This window comes from Nerophis ophidion, linkage group LG23 (genome assembly GCF_033978795.1).
Source record: "Nerophis ophidion isolate RoL-2023_Sa linkage group LG23, RoL_Noph_v1.0, whole genome shotgun sequence".
Lineage (NCBI taxonomy): Eukaryota > Metazoa > Chordata > Actinopteri > Syngnathiformes > Syngnathidae > Nerophis > Nerophis ophidion.
This window is the reverse complement of record NC_084633.1, coordinates 24,137,719-24,156,640: the sequence shown is the minus strand read 5'-3', so window position 1 is coordinate 24,156,640 and position 18,922 is coordinate 24,137,719. Positions and strand designations below refer to the sequence as shown.

The following is an 18,922-nucleotide window of genomic DNA, read 5'->3' as shown; positions in this document are numbered from 1 at the left end:
ACAGGTGAGGCTGAGAACAGGGACGTGACAGGTGAAAATTAATGAGGTTGGCATGGAAACAAACAAAACCAGGAAGTGCAAAACGTGACTGATTGTCCAAAATCAAAAACATAACATGACAAAACAAAACATGATCCATAGGTGTGACAGAAGTGGGTGGGGAGTGGGAAGTCTGGGCCTCTATGCTTTGGCTGCAATAGTAGATAAAATATTTTTTCTGTGGAATAAAAATGTTTTTAATCTTATCTATAAAATCATAAGTATTGTTAAGGTAACTATTGTGTCTAACGGAGAGTGTTGTTAATTAATAATCAATAAACTCCGCCGCAATGGGCAAGGGCGTAGAATTGGGTAGGGACGCTAGGGCCACGTCCCTACCAATATCCAGCCGCTACTGTGTAGTCACTATCAATACAACAGCTGCCCGTAATATTTAGTCAATGATTATGGCACAGAAAGGGTTAAATGTCGGTCTCTGCTAGAAGTCCCGCCTCTAAACGAAATATCCCTCCCTGATTGGTTGCCTGTTTCATGCTAACTTACGTGTGATTGGCTGTCCCCGCTGTCACTCCTTCTGCTTGTAAAAGCTAGCCTACATTCTAGTTGCTAGCGACCGGACGAGAGGCAGTGCAACTGTCAGTGTAAGTTGTCAACATGTTCGGCATTTGTTGTTCCTGGCACACGGTAGCTAGATGGATTTTAATATCAGTGCTGTGATTTACATTGTGTTTGTGTCTGTTTGCGTGCGTGTGTGCTGTAGGTTTTGAAGGATGTCAATGAAAAGAAAACTGGATGTAAGAGACTTCTTTAGGAGTCAAACTGTAAGTTACTTCAAGGGTGTATAGAGGTTCAACAATATTTAATAATTATATATATATATATATATATTATATATATATCACTCCAGTCACGCCCCTTAGAGTGGTATAATGAGCATATACCATAGACTGGAGTGATATATTGCTTTTATAAAACGGTTACCAATAAAGGCAATATGAAATAGGAATACTCAATCAATTTAATGTAGTTTTATTCAACCAGAAATACATATTATCCAATAAAATAGCCTCACTGTGGAAAAAATAGTCCCACTTATCCAGACGTTAGCTCCAAATTAGCACTGCATCTGGTCTTTTCCTTCGCTGTTTTTCAGGTGAAAATCAATGCTCAGTCCCATCTACCATTGTTAACCATCCCCTGAGATGAAAGTTCACCTTAAACATGTGAATTCAACTACTTTAGTCCGTTTTTTAACATCGTAAAAACATCAGCTGTCTTTTACTATGGACTGCAACAGTCCGTTGTCATGGATACATGACAACAACTTCCATTCATACCAGTCATACGTGCCTGAGGCGGAGTGATAGCCTACGCTGTGATAAGACTTTAGAATAGTAGCCGTGCTCAATATTTAAACCACGGTTAACAGCCAATCAGATCGCTGGATTTCACATTTCCGTTTTATTTTTCAAATTATTTTTTAGTTCCATGTATTTGTGTAGAAGTGAGCTAAGGTTTGAAAATACCAATGAACAAAACTTTGTGGTGGAAATACAATAAAACTTCACTAGATGATCATGTGATTTTACAATTATAAAATATAATTAATTAATATTAAGTAATATTCATATTTAGTAAAAGCCTTTTTGCTCAGGCAGTAACTGTACCATCATGGTCATTGTCCCTAATGTATCTGACATGCATCAACATATTTTTTTGTAAGGTGACAGACAGCAGAGAGCCTGGAGGAGATGGAGGAGGAGAGGCCAGAGAAGTTAGAGGAAGAGAGGCAGGAGGAAGTAGAGAAGGAGAGGCTGGAGCAGATGAAGGAAGAGAGGCAGGAGGAGGTAGAGAAGGAGAGGCTGGAGCAGATGAAGGAAGAGAGGCAGGAGGAGGTAGAGAAGGAGAGGTTGGAGCAGATGAAGGAAGAGAAGCTGAAAGAGAGGCTGCAAATTCACAGGTGAGGTTAAATAATGATGACAGCCCTCCAAGGTACGACAAAGAAATCTATTCCCGCGCCACAAATAATTTTTTGGTGACTTAACCCCCAATTCCAATCCTTGATGCTGAGTGCTAAGCAGGGAGGTAATGCGTCCCATTTTTTTAGTCTTTGGTATGTGATATATTATATATGATTTATAGTGTATGATGTATGGTATATAATGTATGATGTATGATATATTATATATGACGTATTATATATAATGCATGATGTATGATGTATGATATACAGTATGACGTATGATGTATGATTTATGATGTATTATATATAATGTATGATGTAAGATGCATGATATGTAATGTGTGATTTTTGATGTATGATATGTGATATAATATGTATTATATATGATGTATGATACATGATGTAGTATACATTATTTATGATGTCTGATGTATGTTATGTGATATATGATATATGTGATACATGATGTATGATGTATAATGTATACTGGATAATGTATGATGTATGATATATGATGCATGATATATGATATATGATGTATGATGAATGATGTATGATGTATAATGTATGATGTATGATGTATGGTGCATGATGTATGATATATGATGCATAATATATAATGTATGATGTATAATGTATGATGTATAATGTATGATGTATGGTGCATGGTGTATGGCAGGGGTCGGGAACCTTTTAAAGGGGAACATTATCACCAGACCTATGTAAGCGTTAATATATACCTTGATGTTGCAGAAAAAAGACCATATATATTTTTAACTGATTTACGAACTCTAAATGGGTGAATTTTGGCGAATTTAACGCCTCTCTGTTTATCGCTCTTGGAGCGATGACGTCAGAACGTGGCGTCACCTAGGTAATAAAGTCATTTTTATTTTCTCAAACACATTACATACACCGGATCTCAGCTCTGTTACTTTCCGTTTTTTCGACTATTTTTTGGAACCTTGGAGACATCATGCCTCGTTGGTGTGTTGTCGGAGGGTGTAACAACACTAACAGTGAGGGATTCAAGTGGCACCACTGGCCCGAATATGTGAAAGTGGCAAGAAATCTGCTGCCAGACCCCATTGAATGTGCCGGAGTGTCTCCTCATTTTACCGGCGATGTTAGGACAGACATGGCACAGAGATGTATGGATAACCTGCAGATGCATTTGCAACGATAAAGTCAACGAAATCACAAAGGTGAGTTTTGTTGATGTTGTTGACTTATGTGCTAATCAGATATATTTGGTCGCGGCATGACAGCCAGCTAATCAATGCTAACATGCTATTTAGGCTAGCTGTATGTACATTTGAAACTAGATACCCACATTTAATGCGAAACAAACACTTACCAATTGACGGATTTAAGTTGCTCCAGTGTCACAAGATGCGAAAGTCCTGATCGTTTGGTCCGCACATTTTACCGGTGATGCTAATGAGGCAGCTATTCGGCCATGGTATGGCTGAATAGCGTCAATAGCTATTCGCTCAATAGCTTCAATTTCTTCCTCAATTTCGTTTTCGCTATCTGCCTCCATACTCCAACCATTCGTTTCAATACATGCGTAATGCGTTGAATCCGAGCTAATGTCACTATATCTTGCTGTGCTATTCGCCATTGTTTGTTACATTGGCAGCACTGTATGACGTCACAGGAAAATGAACAGTGTCTTCGCAGAGAACGAAAATAAGGCACTTTAGAGCTTTTCGTAGGGATATTCCGGGACGGCGAAAATTTTGAAAAAAAATTCAAAAAATAAACAAGACACTGGGAACAGATTTTTATTGGTTTTAACCCTTTTGAAATTCTATAATGTTCCCCTTTAACTGAGAGAGCCATGAAAGCCAAATATTTTAAAATGTATTTCCGTTAGAGCCATATGATATATTTTAACACTGAATACAACTAAATGCGTGCATTTTTAAGTAAGACCAACATTTTTAGAGTATCATAAGTCTTGTTCTTTTTAATAACATTGTTATTCTGAAGCTAACCAATAATGAATAAAATACTTCTTACCATTAATGCCACTTCTTGAACAGGTGCGGTAGAAAACGGATGGGTGGATTAAAATTTATGAGAAGGTTTGATATTTTTAATGTTATTTTTTAACACTGTGATTACCAGTGGAATCATTCATTACTTATATTGTTAAACGATGTCAGTTAAGATTTACCTGAGAGCCAGATGCATCAAAAGAGCCACACCTGGCTCGAGAGCCATAGGTTTCCTACCTCTGGTGTATGGTATGGATGGTGTATGATGTATAATGTAAAATGAATTATGTATGATGTATGATGTATTATATATGATATATGATAAAGTTAAAGTACCCATGATAATCATACATACACGCACACACACACACACACACACACACACACACACACACACACACACACACACATACGTGTTTGGGTGACATATGAGGACTTATGACAAAAACGTGACATATGGGGACATGCCTTTCCAATGGTCTTACAGGCCTGGGAATTAGACGGTTAGTGAACCAGAATTTTAGACACACAGTGGTCTATTGAGATTTTTGCAACTCTTTTGTTTTTTTCTGAACCTGATTTTTATGGTACATATGAGGACTTGTCAGGTTTAGGTGACAAATGAAGACCAGAGTGTTTAAGATTTCAAGTTTATGTGACATATGATGACCATGACGTCACAGAGTGTTTAAGATTTCAGGTTCATGTGACATATGATGACCATGACGTCACAGAGTGTTTAAGATTTCATGTTTATGTGACATATGATGACCATGACGTCACAGAGTGTTTAAGATTTCAAGTTTGTGAAATATGACAACCATGACGTCACAGAGTGTTTAAGATTTCAGGTTCATGTGACATATGAGGCTAATGACATCAGAGACTTAACAAAACCACCTGAGTTGGTTTAGTTGATGTGTTGTCATTTAAAAAAAAAATCCCAATCCCATGCTACTGTAATCTAAAACCAAGAAGAGTTTAAAAGAAACATGGGTAAAAATGTAATTGTCGATTAAGTGTAACTGAATTGTTTTTGTGGATTTTGTCGCTAAAAATTATCTGGAATAAATACAAAACGCTTGCTGTTTATTTTGCTTTTTTAATTGCTGGTAACATACTCAAACTACCACAGAAGATGTGGGAAAACATTTTTTTTTCCTTTTTTAAATATAATTCTGTTATGGATGTAGTACTTGATGTCAAGCCAATCTCTGTCTTGTAGAGTTACTAGTTCTTTATGGAGGGAGGCTTCACAATCTTTTTTACCTGGTACTTTGTTGCCAGTTACAAAATGCAACATGTGTCATTCAACTGCTTCCACTTCTTCCCCTTTGCAGCTGTCATAAAGGAGACAAAATACAATTTCTTACTGAAGGAATAATGACTATAACACAGTGAAAAGGTGCAAAACGTAATATAATATTCTAGTAAATGATGTGGATTATTTATTTACCCCGCTTTGGAGTGGACCAAGTGGAAGAAGCTTGAGACATACCCACTTCCAGCGATTTGTCCTGCTGTCAATCTGAAAGGAAGAATTAGAAACTGTAAAAGTAAACATTTAACATATTGTGCTTTGTGAAGCAGCGGAGTATGTGTGTTGTCTGTCCATTTATGAATAATGCAGACCAGGAGTGTTGGCTGAGTTCTTAACGTTTGCTTTCAGAGCGTGCATATCACAACATACAAGATGCCGTCATGGCGACACAACCTATACCGGGCTACCGCGCATGCTCGTCACTCCTGTTGCATGCTGGGTAGGGTAGTTCTTTTTCCCCCTGGCTCATAACATTACAATATAGTACCATGTATATGCGTTCAGTTTATCAAAGCACCAAGCAAATAATCGGAAAATTCCCATCATATCAATTCCTAGATGTGGTCATAATTATTTTAAGTGCACTACGCAGAATAAACACAACATTATTAATATTGCTACTAAGGATAATTTGATCAAAAATTCCCTAAAACAGCCCACTACCTATAATATAAGTTTTTTAAACATAAGATCCCTGATAAAAAAAAAATGTTTCTGCTGTTACCTCTGAAATTGCCTGTTCAGATGTTATGATTGTGGCTCAGAGATTTGTATGTAGATTATATTTATTTTCCATAACAAACATGTTACCTTAAATACCCTGGCAGTGGCAATAAGCTTAAATGTTTGTATTTACATTTTTGGAGTTGATTTTCATAAAATATGCTATTTAACTGCTACTGTTTAACAAGGACTGATTTAAATTGTGTTTGCACAACAAATGTTTTGGCGCTTTTGTTCATGTGGGAGAATATTCCAATAAAGGTGCACTACACACTACTTTTGAATTCATTACTGGGCTTTGCGTATACAATGCAGTTAATCGCGATTAATAAGAGAAATCAATCAATCAATCAATGTTTACTTATATAGCCCTAAATCACTAGTGTCTCAAAGGGCTGCACAAACCACCACGACATCCTCGGTAGGCCCACATAAGGGCAAGGAAAACTCACACCCAGTGGGACATCGGTGACAATAATGACCCAGTGGGACGTCGGGGATAGTGCGATTAACTTCGATTAAAAATGTTAATCGTTGCCCAGCCCTAATATATATACAAAAAAGTTGGGAAAATTGTGTTAGATGTAAATATAAACTGAATACAAGGATTTGCAAATCCTTTTCAACCCATATTCAATTGAAAGCATTACAAAGACAACATATTTGATGTTAAAACTCAAACTTTTTTTTTTTGCAAATAATAATTAACTTAGAATTTCATGGCTGCAACACGTGCCAAAGTAGTTGGGAAAGGGCATGTTCACCACTGTGTTACATCACATTTTCTTTTAACAACACTCAATAAACGTTTGGGAACTGAGGAAACTAATTGTTGAAGCTTTGAAAGTAGAATTCTTTACCATTCTTGCTTGATGTAGAGCTTAAGTTGTCGTATTTTACGCTTCATAATGCGCTACACATTTTCGATGGGAGACATGTCTGGACTGCAGGCGGACCAGGAAAGTACCCGCACTCTTTTACTACGAAGACACGCTGTTGTAACACGTGGCTTGGCATTGTTTTGCTGAAATAAGCAGGGGCGTCCATGATAATGTTGCTTGGATGACAACATATGTTGCTCCAAAACCTGTATGGACCATTCAGCATTAATGGTGCCTTCTCAGATGTGTAAGTTACCCATGATTTGGGCACTAATACACCCCCATACCATCACACATGCTGGCTTTTGAACTTTGCGCCTATAACAATCCGGATGGTTATTTTCCTCTTTGTTCCGGAGAACACCACGTCCACAATTTCCATATATAATTTGAAATGTGGACTCGTCAGACCACAGAACACTTTTCCACTTTGCATCAGTCCATCTTAGATGAGCTCGGGCCCAGCGAAGCCCGCGACGTTCCTCTGTGTTGTTGATAAATGGCATTTGCTTTGCATAGTAGAGTTTTAACTTGCATTTACAGATGTAGCGACCAACTGTAGTAACTGACAGTGGTTTTCTGAAGTATTTCTGAGCCCATGTGGTGATATCTTTTACACACTGATGTCGGTTTTTAATGCAGTACATCGCTTACGTCCAGTGATTTCTCCAGATTCTCTGAACCTTTTGATAATTTTACGGACCCTAGATGGTAAAATCCCTAAATTCTTTGCAAAAAAAATGTTTAGCAGTTTTAACATCAAATATGTTGTCTTTGTAGCATATTCAACAGAATTGGGGTTGAAAATTCTTTGCAAATCATTGTATCCCGTTTATATGTACATCTAACACAATTTCCCAACTCATATGGAAACGGGGTTTGAATGTATTTATATATATATATATATAGCCTATTATTTGAGCACTATTTACAAGTTATGTACCAAAAACACGACCACCGAAAAAATACTTTGATCAATGAAAACAGCGCTGCAGAAACCGGCTGTAAACATCTCCTGTTTTGCTAAACATGAGTTCCAAACTCCCTACTGACTAACATGGATGTACCCTTACGAAAATGATGTCATATAAACTGATCTGTGAGAGATTAAAATTAATAAATGTCTTTCAAAATATAGGTTGGGTCAAATTTAGAGCAGATATAGTAAAAATAGACATGTAATAACCTGTTGGAGGGATGAAGTCGGTTTATGGCTGTCATCTGAATCTAGAGAATGTTGAGATAGAACCTCAACAGTTGGTTTCTGCAACAAAACACAAAAATATAATGTCATAACTAATTAATTATAACATTCTCACCACTTTTTGTTGATAAAAATCTGAGCATACAATGCCAGATAAAGGGTAAAAATTATTACAGAGTTTCAGCTCTTAGACAATTCATTAAGAATGTAACACACACAAAAATCTGGTTCAGAAAATATGAGGACCTGAATTGAGACACTCATTTTAAAGCTTTGACATTAACATTGTAACACACATTTTCTGGTTCAGAAAATATGAAGACCTTATATGAAACACACCTAAGTCTTTCTTGCTTCAAACAATATAAGGACATGACGAGTGCTCACATGTAGAATTTATGTTGTTGACTTGTAACATCTCCTGTTTTGCTAAACATGAGTTCTAAACTTCCTACTGACTAACATGGATGTACCCTTGCGAAAAAGTTGTCATATAAACTGATCTGTGAGAGATTAAAATAAATAAATGTCTTTCAAAATATAGGTTGGGTCAAATTTAGAGCAGATATAGTAAAAATAGACATGTAATAACCTGTTGGAGGGATGAAGTCAGTTAATGGCTCACATCTGAATCTGGAGAATGTTGAGATGGAACCTCAACAGTTGGTTTCTGCAACAAAACACAAAAATATAATGTCAAAACTAATTAATTATAACATTATCAGCACTTTTTGTTGATAAAACTCTGAGCATACAATGCCAGATAAATAGTAAAGATTATTACAGAGTTTCAGCTCTTAGACAATTAATTTAGAATATAAAACACACTAAAATCTGGTTCAGAAAATATGAGGACCTGAATTGAGACACTCATTTTAAAGCTTGGACATTAACATTGTAACACACACTAATCTGGTTTAGAAAATATGAGGACCTTATATGAAACACACCTAAGTCTTTCTTGGTTCAAACAATATAAGGACATGACGAGTGGTCACATGTAGAATGTATGTTGTTGACTTGTAACATCTCCTGTTTTGCTAAACATGAGTTCCAAACTCCTTACTGACTAACATGGATGTACCCTTACGAAAATGTTGTCAAATAAACTGATCTGTGAGAGATTAAAATTAATAAATGTCTTTCAAAATACAGGTTCGGTCACATTTAGAGCAGATATAGTAAAAATAGACTTGTAATAACCTGTTGGAGGGATGAAGTCGGTTTATCGCTCACATCTTAATCTGGAGAATGTTGAGATAGAACCCCAACAGTTGGTGTCTGCAACAAAACACAAAAATATAATGTCAGAACTAATTAATTATAACATTAACAACCACTTTTGGTTGATAATATTCTGAGCATATAATTCTACATAAACAGTAAAGATTATTATAGCGTTTTAGCTCTTAGACTATTATTTAAGAATGCAACATTCACTAAAATGTGGTTCAGAAAATATGAGGACCTGGATTGAAACACTCATTTTAAGCTTTGAATTAAACATTGTAACACACACTAATGTGGTTCAGAAAATATGAGGACCTTATATGAAACACACTGAAGTCTTTTTTAGTTCAAACAATATGAGTACATGACAAGTGATCACATACAGAATTCATGTTGCTGACCTGTAACATCTCCTGTTTTGCTAAACATGAGTTGTTATTTCCACACTGACTAACATGGATGTACCCTTAAAAAATGTTGTCATATAAACTGATCTGTGAGAGGTTAAAAGGATTAAATGTCTTTTGAAGTATAGGTTGTGTCAAGTTTTTAGCAGATATAGGGCAGCACGGTGGTACAGGGGTTAGTGCATGTGTGTCACAAATCGAAGGTCCTGAGTAGTCCTGAGTTAAATCCTGGGCTCGTGATCTTTCTGTGTGGAGTTTGCATGTTCTCCCCGTGACTGCGTGGGTTCCCTCCGGGTACTCCGGCTTCATCTTACCTCCAAAGACATGCACCTGGGGATAGGTTGATTGGCAACACTAAATTGGCCCTAGTGTGTGAATGTGAGTGTAAATGTTGTCTATTTGTGTTGGCCGTGTAATGAGGTGGCGACTTGTCCAGGGTGTACTCCGCCTTCCGCCCGAATGCAGCTCAGATAGGCTCAAGCACACCCCGCCACCCCAAAAAAGGGACAGGTAGTAGAAAATGGATGGATGGATGGATAATAAAATAGTCAAGTAATAACCTGTTGGAGGGATGAAGTCGGTTTATCGCTCACATGAATCTGGAGAATGTTGAGATAGAACATCAACAGTTGGTGTCTGCAACAAAACACATAAAAATAATGTTAGAACTTATTAATTATAACATTATCAGCACTTTTTGTTGTTAACATTATGAGCATATAATGCCAGATAAATAGTAAAGATATTTATAGAGGGTTTCTGTCTCTTGTCCCGCTCATGTCTTGAGATGAACTTCCCTCGGTACTCGACCACAAAAGAACCTTTTTAAATTGATGCAAGAGCAAATACACCATATCCTGATAAAACAGTTTATCAATTAACAATGTTTGGAATATCTGTTTTAAAAAGGAATAATAATAGTCGTTACTTGACAAAAAATTCAATTACAAACAGAATTACTCTTTCATAAATGTAATTAATTATTAAATTAAGTACAAACCCCGTTTCCATATGAGTTGGGAAATTGTGTTAGATGTAAATATAAACAGAATACAATGATTTGCAAATCCTTTTCAAGCCATATTCAGTTGAATATGCTACAAAGACAACATATTTGATGTTCAAACTTATAAACGTTTTTTTGGTGCAAATAATCAATAACTTTAGAATTTGATGCCAGCAACATGCGACAAAGAAGTTGGGAAAGGTGGCAATAAATACTGATAAAGTTAAGAAATGCTCATCAAACACTTATTTGGGACATCCCACAGGTGTGAAGGCTAATTTGGAACAGGTGGGTGCCATGATTGGGTATAAAAACAGCTTCCCAAAAAATGCTCAGTTTTTCACAGGAAAGGATGGGGCGAGGTACACCCCTTTGTCCACAACTGCGTGAGCAAATAGTCAAACAGTTTAAGAACAACGTTTCTCAAAGTGCAATTGCAAGAAATTTAGGGATTTCAACATCTACGCTCCATGATATCATCAAAAGGTTCAGAGAATCTGGAGAAATCACTCCACGTAAGCGGCATGTCTGGAAACTAACATTGAATAACCGTGACCTTCGATCCCTCAGACGGCACTGTATCAAAAACCGACATCAATCTCTAAAGGATATCACCACATGAGTTCAGGAACACTTCAGAAAACCCATCCATCCATCCATTTTCTACCGCTTATTCCCTTTTTGGGGTTGCGGGGGGCGCTGGTGCCTATCTCAGCTACAATCGGGCGGAAGGCGGGGTACACCCTGGACAAGTCGCCACCTCATCGCAGGGCCAACACAGATAGACAACATTTACACTCACATTCACACACTAGGGCCAATTTTTAGTGTTGCCAATCAACCTATCCCCAGGTGCATGTCTTTGGAAGTGGGAGGAAGCCGAAGTACCCGGAGGGAACCCACACATTCACGGGGAGAACATGCAAACTCCACACAGGAAGATCCCGAGGCTGGATTTGAACCCAGGACTGCAGGACCTTCGTATTGTGAGGCAGACGCACTAACCCCTCTGCCACCGTGAAGCCCACTTCAGAAAACCACTGTCACTAAATACAGTTTGTTGCTATATCTGTAAGTGCAAGTTAAAGCTCTATTATGCAAAGCGAAAGCCAATTATCAACATCCAGAAACGCCGCCGGCTTCTCTGGGCCCGAGATCAGCTAAGATGGACTGATGCAAAGTGGAAAGGTGTTCTGTGGTCTAACGAGCCCACATTTCAAATTGTTTTTGGAAATATTCGACACCGTTTCATCCGGATCAAAGGGGAAGCGAACCATCCAGACTGTTATCGACGCAAAGTTCAAAAGCCAGTATCTGTGATGGTATGTGGGTGCATTAGTGCCCAAGGCATGGGTAACTTACACATCTGTAAGTTACCCATCTGTTTGGAACAACATTTGCTGCCACTTAAGCGCCAACTTTTTCATGTACGCCCCTGCTTATTTCAGCAAGACAATGCCAAGCCACATTCAGCACGTGTTCAGCTTCATAAAAAAAGAGTGCAGGTAATTTCCTGACCGGCCTGCAGTCCTATCAAAAATGTGTGGTGCATTATGAAGCGTAAAATACGACAGAGGAGACCACGGACTGTTGAAGGACTGAAGCTCTACATAAAACAAGAATGGGAAAGAATTCCACTTTCAAAGCTTCAACAATTAGTTTCCTCAGTTCCCAAACGGTTATTGAGTGTTGTTGAAAGAAAAGGTGATGTAACACAGTGGTGAACATGCCCTTTCCCAACTACTTTGGCACGTGTTACAGCCATGAAATTCTAAGTTAATTATTATTTGTAAAAAAAATTATTCCGTTTGGATTTACATCCAACACAATTTCCCAACTCATATGGAAACGGGGTTTGTAATTAATGTGTTACTTGAAAAAGAAAAGTTTTAAATATCTAGCATATGCAGTTGAGAGACATTTCACGAGAGCAGAGTGTGTGTGTGCCTTTAAAAAGCTGTGCCTTTTGCCAAGTGGGACGTCAGCGCCCAGACATAGCAGAATAGTTCAGCTGTATTTTTTAGCTTAGCAGTGGCAGTTAAGATAGTTCTGTTGAATGTTTTTGTTTGCGTGTGGATGAGGCCTCTTTCTATTTGATATCGTGTTCGTAATTACTTCCGGGGGTTGCTTTCATTAGTAATAAGATATTACCTGCACTAAATCTTTTGTGCTTCTAACGCTGTCTTTGTTGACATACAATCACATCAAAAGTAGCATGCCACATTACATAAAACGCATCGTAACAGCGTTGTAGCGTACATAAAAGTTATTAGATTACTCGTTACCGGTAAAAGTAACAGCATTAGTAACATCGTTTTCATATACCGCTGTTATACCATCCATCCATCATCTTCCGCTTTTCCGAGGTGGGGTCGCGGTCTAAGCAGGGAAGCCCAGACTTCCCTCTCCCCAGCCACTTCGTCTAGCTCTTCCCGGGGGATCCCGAGGCGTTCCCAGGCCAGCCGGGAGACATAGTCTTCCCAACGTGTCCTGGGTCTTCCCCGTGGCCTCCTACCGGTTGGACGTGCCCTAAACACCTCCCTAGGGAGGCGTTCGGGTGGCATCCTGACCAGATGCCCGAACCACCTCATCTGGCTCCTCTCCATGTGGAGGAGCAGCGGCTTTACTTTGAGTTCCTCCTGGATGGCAGAGCTTCTCACCCTATCTCTAAGGGAGAGCACCCCTACACGGCGGAGGAAACTCATTCCGGCTGCTTGTACCCGTGATCTTGTCCTTTCGGTCATGACCCAAAGCTCATGACCATAGGTGAGGATGGGAACGTAGATCGACCGGTAAATTGAGAGCTTTGCCTTCCGGCTCAGCTCCTTCTTCACCACAACGGATCGATACAACGTCCGCATTACTGAAGACGCCGCACCGATCCGCCTGTCGATCTCATGATCCACTCTTCCCCCACTCGTGAACAAGACTCCGAGGGGCCATAGAGGTCGGGTGCATTGTGAGCTGGGCGGCAGCCGAAGGCAGGGCACTTGGCGGTCCGATCCTCGGCTACAGAAGCTAGCTCTTAGGACGTGGAACGCTGTTATTCTAATATACAACGAAAACTTTAACCTTAGTCCTAACATAAATAATAAATATAAATCGTTTGAGGTGCTTACTATGAGGTCTGTCACACCGCTGCCTCTACACCTGGCTGTTATCTACCGCCCCCCAGGGCCCTGTTCGGACTTCATCAATGAATTCTCAGAGTTCGTTGCTGATCTAGTGACACACGCCGATAATATAATCATAATGGGGGACTTTAATATCCACATGAATACCCCATCGGACCCACCGTGCGTAGCGCTCCAGAGTATAATTGATAGCTGTGGTCTCACACAAATAATAAATGAACCCACGCATCGCAACGGTAATACGATAGACCTAGTGCTTGTCAAGGGGATCACCGCTTCCAAAGTTACGATACTCCCGTATACTAAAGTATTGTCCGATCATTACCTTATAAAATTCGAGGTTCAGACGCATGTTCGTCAAACTAATAATAATAATAACTGCTATAGCAGCCGCAACATTAATACGGCCACAACGACAACTCTTGCTGACCTACTGCCCTCGGTAATGGCACCATTCCCAAAGTATGTGGGCTCTATTGATAACCTCACTAACAATTTTAACGACGCCCTGCGCGAAACCATTGATAACATAGCACCGCTAAAGTTAAAAAAGGCTCCAAAAAAGCGCACCCCGTGGTTTACAGAAGAAACTAGAGCTCAGAAATTATTATGCAGAAAGCTGGAACGCAAATGGCGCACGACTAAACTTGAGGTGCACCATCAAGCATTTAGTGATGGTTTAATAACTTATAAACGCATGCTTACCTTAGCTAAAGCTAATTATTACTCAAATCTCATCCACCGTAATAAAAACGATACTAAATTTTTGTTTAGTACGGTAGCATCGCTAACCCAACAAGGGACTCCTTCCAGTAGCTCCACCCACTCAGCTGATGACTTTATGCAATTCTTTAGTAAGAAAATTGAAGTCATTAGAAAGGAGATTAAAGACAATGCGTCCCAGCTACAACGGGGTTCTATTAACACTGACACGATTGTATATACGGCGGATACTGCCCTCCAAAATAGTTTCTCTCGTTTTGAGGAAATAACATTAGAGGAATTGTTACAACGTGTAAATGGAATAAAACAAACAACATGTTTACTTGACCCTCTTCCTGGGAAACTGATCAAGGAGCTCTTTGTATTATTAGGTCCATCAGTGCTAAATATTATAAACTTATCACTTTCCTCGGGCACTGTTCCCCTAGCATTCAAAAAAGCGGTTATTCATCCTCTCCTTAAAAGACCTAACCTCGATCCTGACCTCATGGTAAACTACCGACCGGTGTCTCACCTTCCCTTCATTTCAAAAATCCTCGAAAAAATTGTTGCGGAGCAGTTAAATGAACACTTAGCGTCTAACAATCTATGTGAAACCTTTCAATCCGGTTTCAGGGCAAATCACTCGACGGAGACAGCCCTCGCAAAAATGACTAATGATCTATTGCTAACGATGGATTCTGATGCGTCATCTATGTTGCTGCTCCTCGATCTTAGCGCTGCTTTCGATACCGTCGATCATAATATTTTATTAGAACGTATCAAAACACGAATCGGTATGTCAGACTTAGCCCTGTCTTGGTTTAACTCTTATCTTACTGATAGGATGCAGTGTGTCTCCCATAACAATGTGACCTCGGACTACGTTAAGGTAACGTGTGGAGTTCCCCAGGGTTCGGTCCTTGGCCCTGCACTCTTCAGCATCTACATGCTGCCGCTAGGTGACATCATACGCAAATACGGTGTTAGCTTTCACTGTTATGCTGATGACACCCAACTCTACATGCCCCTAAAGCTGACCAACACGCCGGATTGTAGTCAGCTGGAGGCGTGTCTTAATGAAATTAAACAATGGATGTCCGCTAACTTTTTGCAACTCAACGCCAAAAAAACGGAAATGCTGATTATCGGTCCTGCTAGACACCGAACTCTATTTAATAATACAACTCTAACATTTGACAACCAAACAATTAAACAAGGCGACACGGTAAAGAATCTGGGTATTATCTTCGACCCAACTCTCTCCTTTGAGGCACACATTAAAAGCGTTACTAAAACGGCCTTCTTTCATCTCCGTAATATCGCTAAAATTCGCTCCATTCTGTCCACTAAAGACGCTGAGATCATTATCCATGCGTTTGTTACGTCTCGCCTCGACTACTGTAACGTATTATTTTCGGGTCTCCCCATGTCTAGCATTAAAAGATTACAGTTGGTACAAAATGCGGCTGCTAGACTTTTGACAAGAACAAGAAAGTTTGATCACATTACGCCTGTACTGGCTCACCTGCACTGGCTTCCTGTGCACTTAAGATGTGACTTTAAGATTTTACTACTTACGTATAAAATACTACACGGTCTAGCTCCATCCTATCTTGCCGATTGTATTGTACCATATGTCCCGGCAAGAAATCTGCGTTCAAAGGACTCCGGCTTATTAGTGATTCCCAAAGCCCAAAAAAAGTCTGCGGGCTATAGAGCGTTTTCCGTTCGGGCTCCAGTACTCTGGAATGCCCTCCCGGTAACAGTTCGAGATGCCACCTCAGTAGAAGCATTTAAGTCTCACCTTAAAACTCATTTGTATGCTGTAGCCTTTAAATAGACTCCCTTTTTAGACCAGTTGATCTGCTGTTTCTTTTCTTTTTCTTCTATGTCCCACTCTCCCTTGTGGAGGGGGTCCGGTCCGATCCGGTGGCCATGTACTGCTTGCCTGTGTATCGGCTGGGGAAATCTCTGCGCTGCTGATCCGCCTCCGCTTGGGATGGTTTCCTGGTGGCTCCGCTGTGAACGGGACTCTCTCTGCTGAGTTGGACCCGCTTTGGACTGGACTCTTGCGACTGTGTTGGATCCTCTTGCGACTGTGTTGGATCCATTGTGGATTGAACTTTCACAGTATCATGTTAGACCCGCTCGACATCCATTGCTTTCCTCCTCTCTAAGGTTCTCATAGTCATTATTGTCACCGACGTCCCACTGGGTGTGAGTTTTCCTTGCCCTTATGTGGGCCTACCGAGGATGTCGTGGTGGTTTGTGCAGCCCTTTGAGACACTAGTGATTTAGGGCTATATAAGTAAACATTGATTGATTGATTGATATTCCAAACACTTCTAATTAAAGCCATATAATACAACCTCTATTAGACAGTAAGGAAATTATCCAAATGAGATGTTGATACAGTTACCATTGATATGTTACATAACAAGACATACCTTTCCAATCATTGATCCACTGGGCCTTAAAACAAGACTTGTCACATCCAGATCACATAAACTCGGTGGCTTCAGCCTCAGGATTACATCTCGCTCTTCTTTTGGGCACGATGTCTATATCATGTGTTGATGCGCCTAACAAATCCACACATAAAAATGAAAAAAGTCAGTGACACAGAAATAAAACAAAGAACTAAACCCTTCAAAAACTGTTACGTTTAGGCTCAATGCAGACATGTAGCTTCTCAAACAAAGAACTAATGTAACAATATCAGTAACATGCCAACTCCACAGTGCTTATCAGCTTGAAATATTTGTATTTGAGAAAAAGTATAAACAATTTGAAGAACTTTAGTCTGTCTTGTTTAAAATTAAGACAAGGTTTACTTGCATAGTGATCAAGGGTGATGGGTCAAATGCAGAGAATAATTTCACCACACCTAGTGTGTGCCAATCACTGCTACTTATAATCTTCATTGCAACTTTAAAAAAAAAAAAATTAAATGCCTTTTGGCCTTGGCCCAGAACTGAAATGCTTTATTTAACCTCATAAAATCAAATCTGGTTGCAATTAATAACAAAAAACATTTTACTGTTCTTTATAATGAACTATTTTCCTATGTTAAAAAACTTTGGTCTATTTAATTACGTTAAACTCCATTTTATGCTCACCTGATTCAACCATGCTGCCGAAGACTGTCAAAGATGGTTTGTGGCCAAGATAGATGTCCCCATCCGGTGCTGCAGGTCCCGGAAGTGCTGCTCACTGAGCGCTCTGTTGTGCTCAAAATCGTGTGTGAAGTTTTGTATTTCGATTATAAATGGTCCTTTTGGAAAACCCTTTTTATATATATTCAATATTAAGTGTGATACGTGAGCTGTATAACTTCCAAGATGAAAATAGTTAACTAGTGATTTAGCCCTCTGTTAGGAGCAGACATCATCCACTGGCCAATCAGGCAGCGCCTAAATGAAAATTGGACCAATCAGACGCCGAGACTCTTCAGAGTGGGCGGAAGTAAGCATCTCGAACATAATGTGAAGTGAATACCTCCAAAAACAATCCCCAATTGAATCCAAAATTTGTCCCAAAGATAAAAATACCAAAATCATGTGCTATTGTAACCATTTGAAAATATTAAATACTGGATGTAGTTTGAATTGCATTTGAATTATCGCCTTTGTCTCAATCAAGGTTGAAGGTTTTTTTTCAGGCACATTTAAAGTAATTATTGTGCGGCATTGTATTTTAGACAACAGAATAGAAAAAAGCCCAATACAGTAAAATACTGAATCAAACCGATTAAATCATCACCATAATCCCTTTATTATTGATTGTCCAGCACAAATCCTCTCCAGATAAACCAAATGAATAGATACAACTAACATAAAAAAGGTTGAGATCATCAGATCAGTTGAAAATGTGTTGTTATTTGATTCAGAATTCAAGAGTATGTTTATTGCTGTAATGGTTAGATGTTTTTCAAAATGTCGGAGTGTGTGAGTTTCTGACCCACATGACATATGAGGACATATGACATATGAGGACAAGTGTGTGTGTGTGTGTGTCATAATAGCAAAGATGGCCACTAGGGGCAAAATCGAAGGTGACCCAAAAAATTAAACACACTTTCACACACTTTTTCTGAAAATTTGACAAATGAAGACTTTAGAGATTTTTGGTCTGGGAACATGCTGGGAGGGTCTAGAACACGATAGCATTGCGGGAAATATGGGGACATGGAAAATGTCCCCATATTTCAACAGGTCCTCATATGTAAGGTGAAATTTCATAAAAATGTCCCCATATGTCACTTTGACAAACGCACACACACACTAGGTGTGGCGGAATCATTCTCTGCATTTGACCCATCACCATTGATATATGATATATGCTG

The 18,922-nt window shown here is 39.2% G+C and overlaps 3 long non-coding RNA genes across 4 annotated transcripts; 1 reads left to right on the top strand and 2 right to left on the bottom strand.

The window, feature by feature from the left end:
- The first annotated feature begins 496 nt into the window (after positions 1–496).
- On the top strand, positions 497–5,177 carry LOC133541737 (uncharacterized). Its single transcript, XR_009803971.1, has 3 exons — positions 497–641; positions 761–821; positions 1,724–5,177. It is a non-coding gene; the product is annotated as an uncharacterized LOC133541737 (long non-coding RNA).
- LOC133541736 (uncharacterized) lies at positions 4,431–8,839 on the bottom strand. The gene is made up of 4 exons (XR_009803970.1): positions 8,688–8,839; positions 8,078–8,155; positions 5,423–5,494; positions 4,431–5,306 (listed from the first exon to the last, which is right to left on the bottom strand). It is a non-coding gene; the product is annotated as an uncharacterized LOC133541736 (long non-coding RNA).
- Positions 8,840–9,298: 459 nt separating this feature from the next.
- On the bottom strand, positions 9,299–18,426 carry LOC133541735 (uncharacterized). Of its 2 annotated transcripts, XR_009803969.1 has the most exons (4): positions 17,697–18,426; positions 17,025–17,159; positions 10,293–10,368; positions 9,299–9,376 (listed from the first exon to the last, which is right to left on the bottom strand). It is a non-coding gene; the product is annotated as an uncharacterized LOC133541735 (long non-coding RNA). The 2 variants fall into 2 exon arrangements; XR_009803968.1 differs by lacking the exon at positions 17,697–18,426 and having other exon boundaries at positions 17,025–17,633.
- Positions 18,427–18,922: the final 496 nt, after the last annotated feature.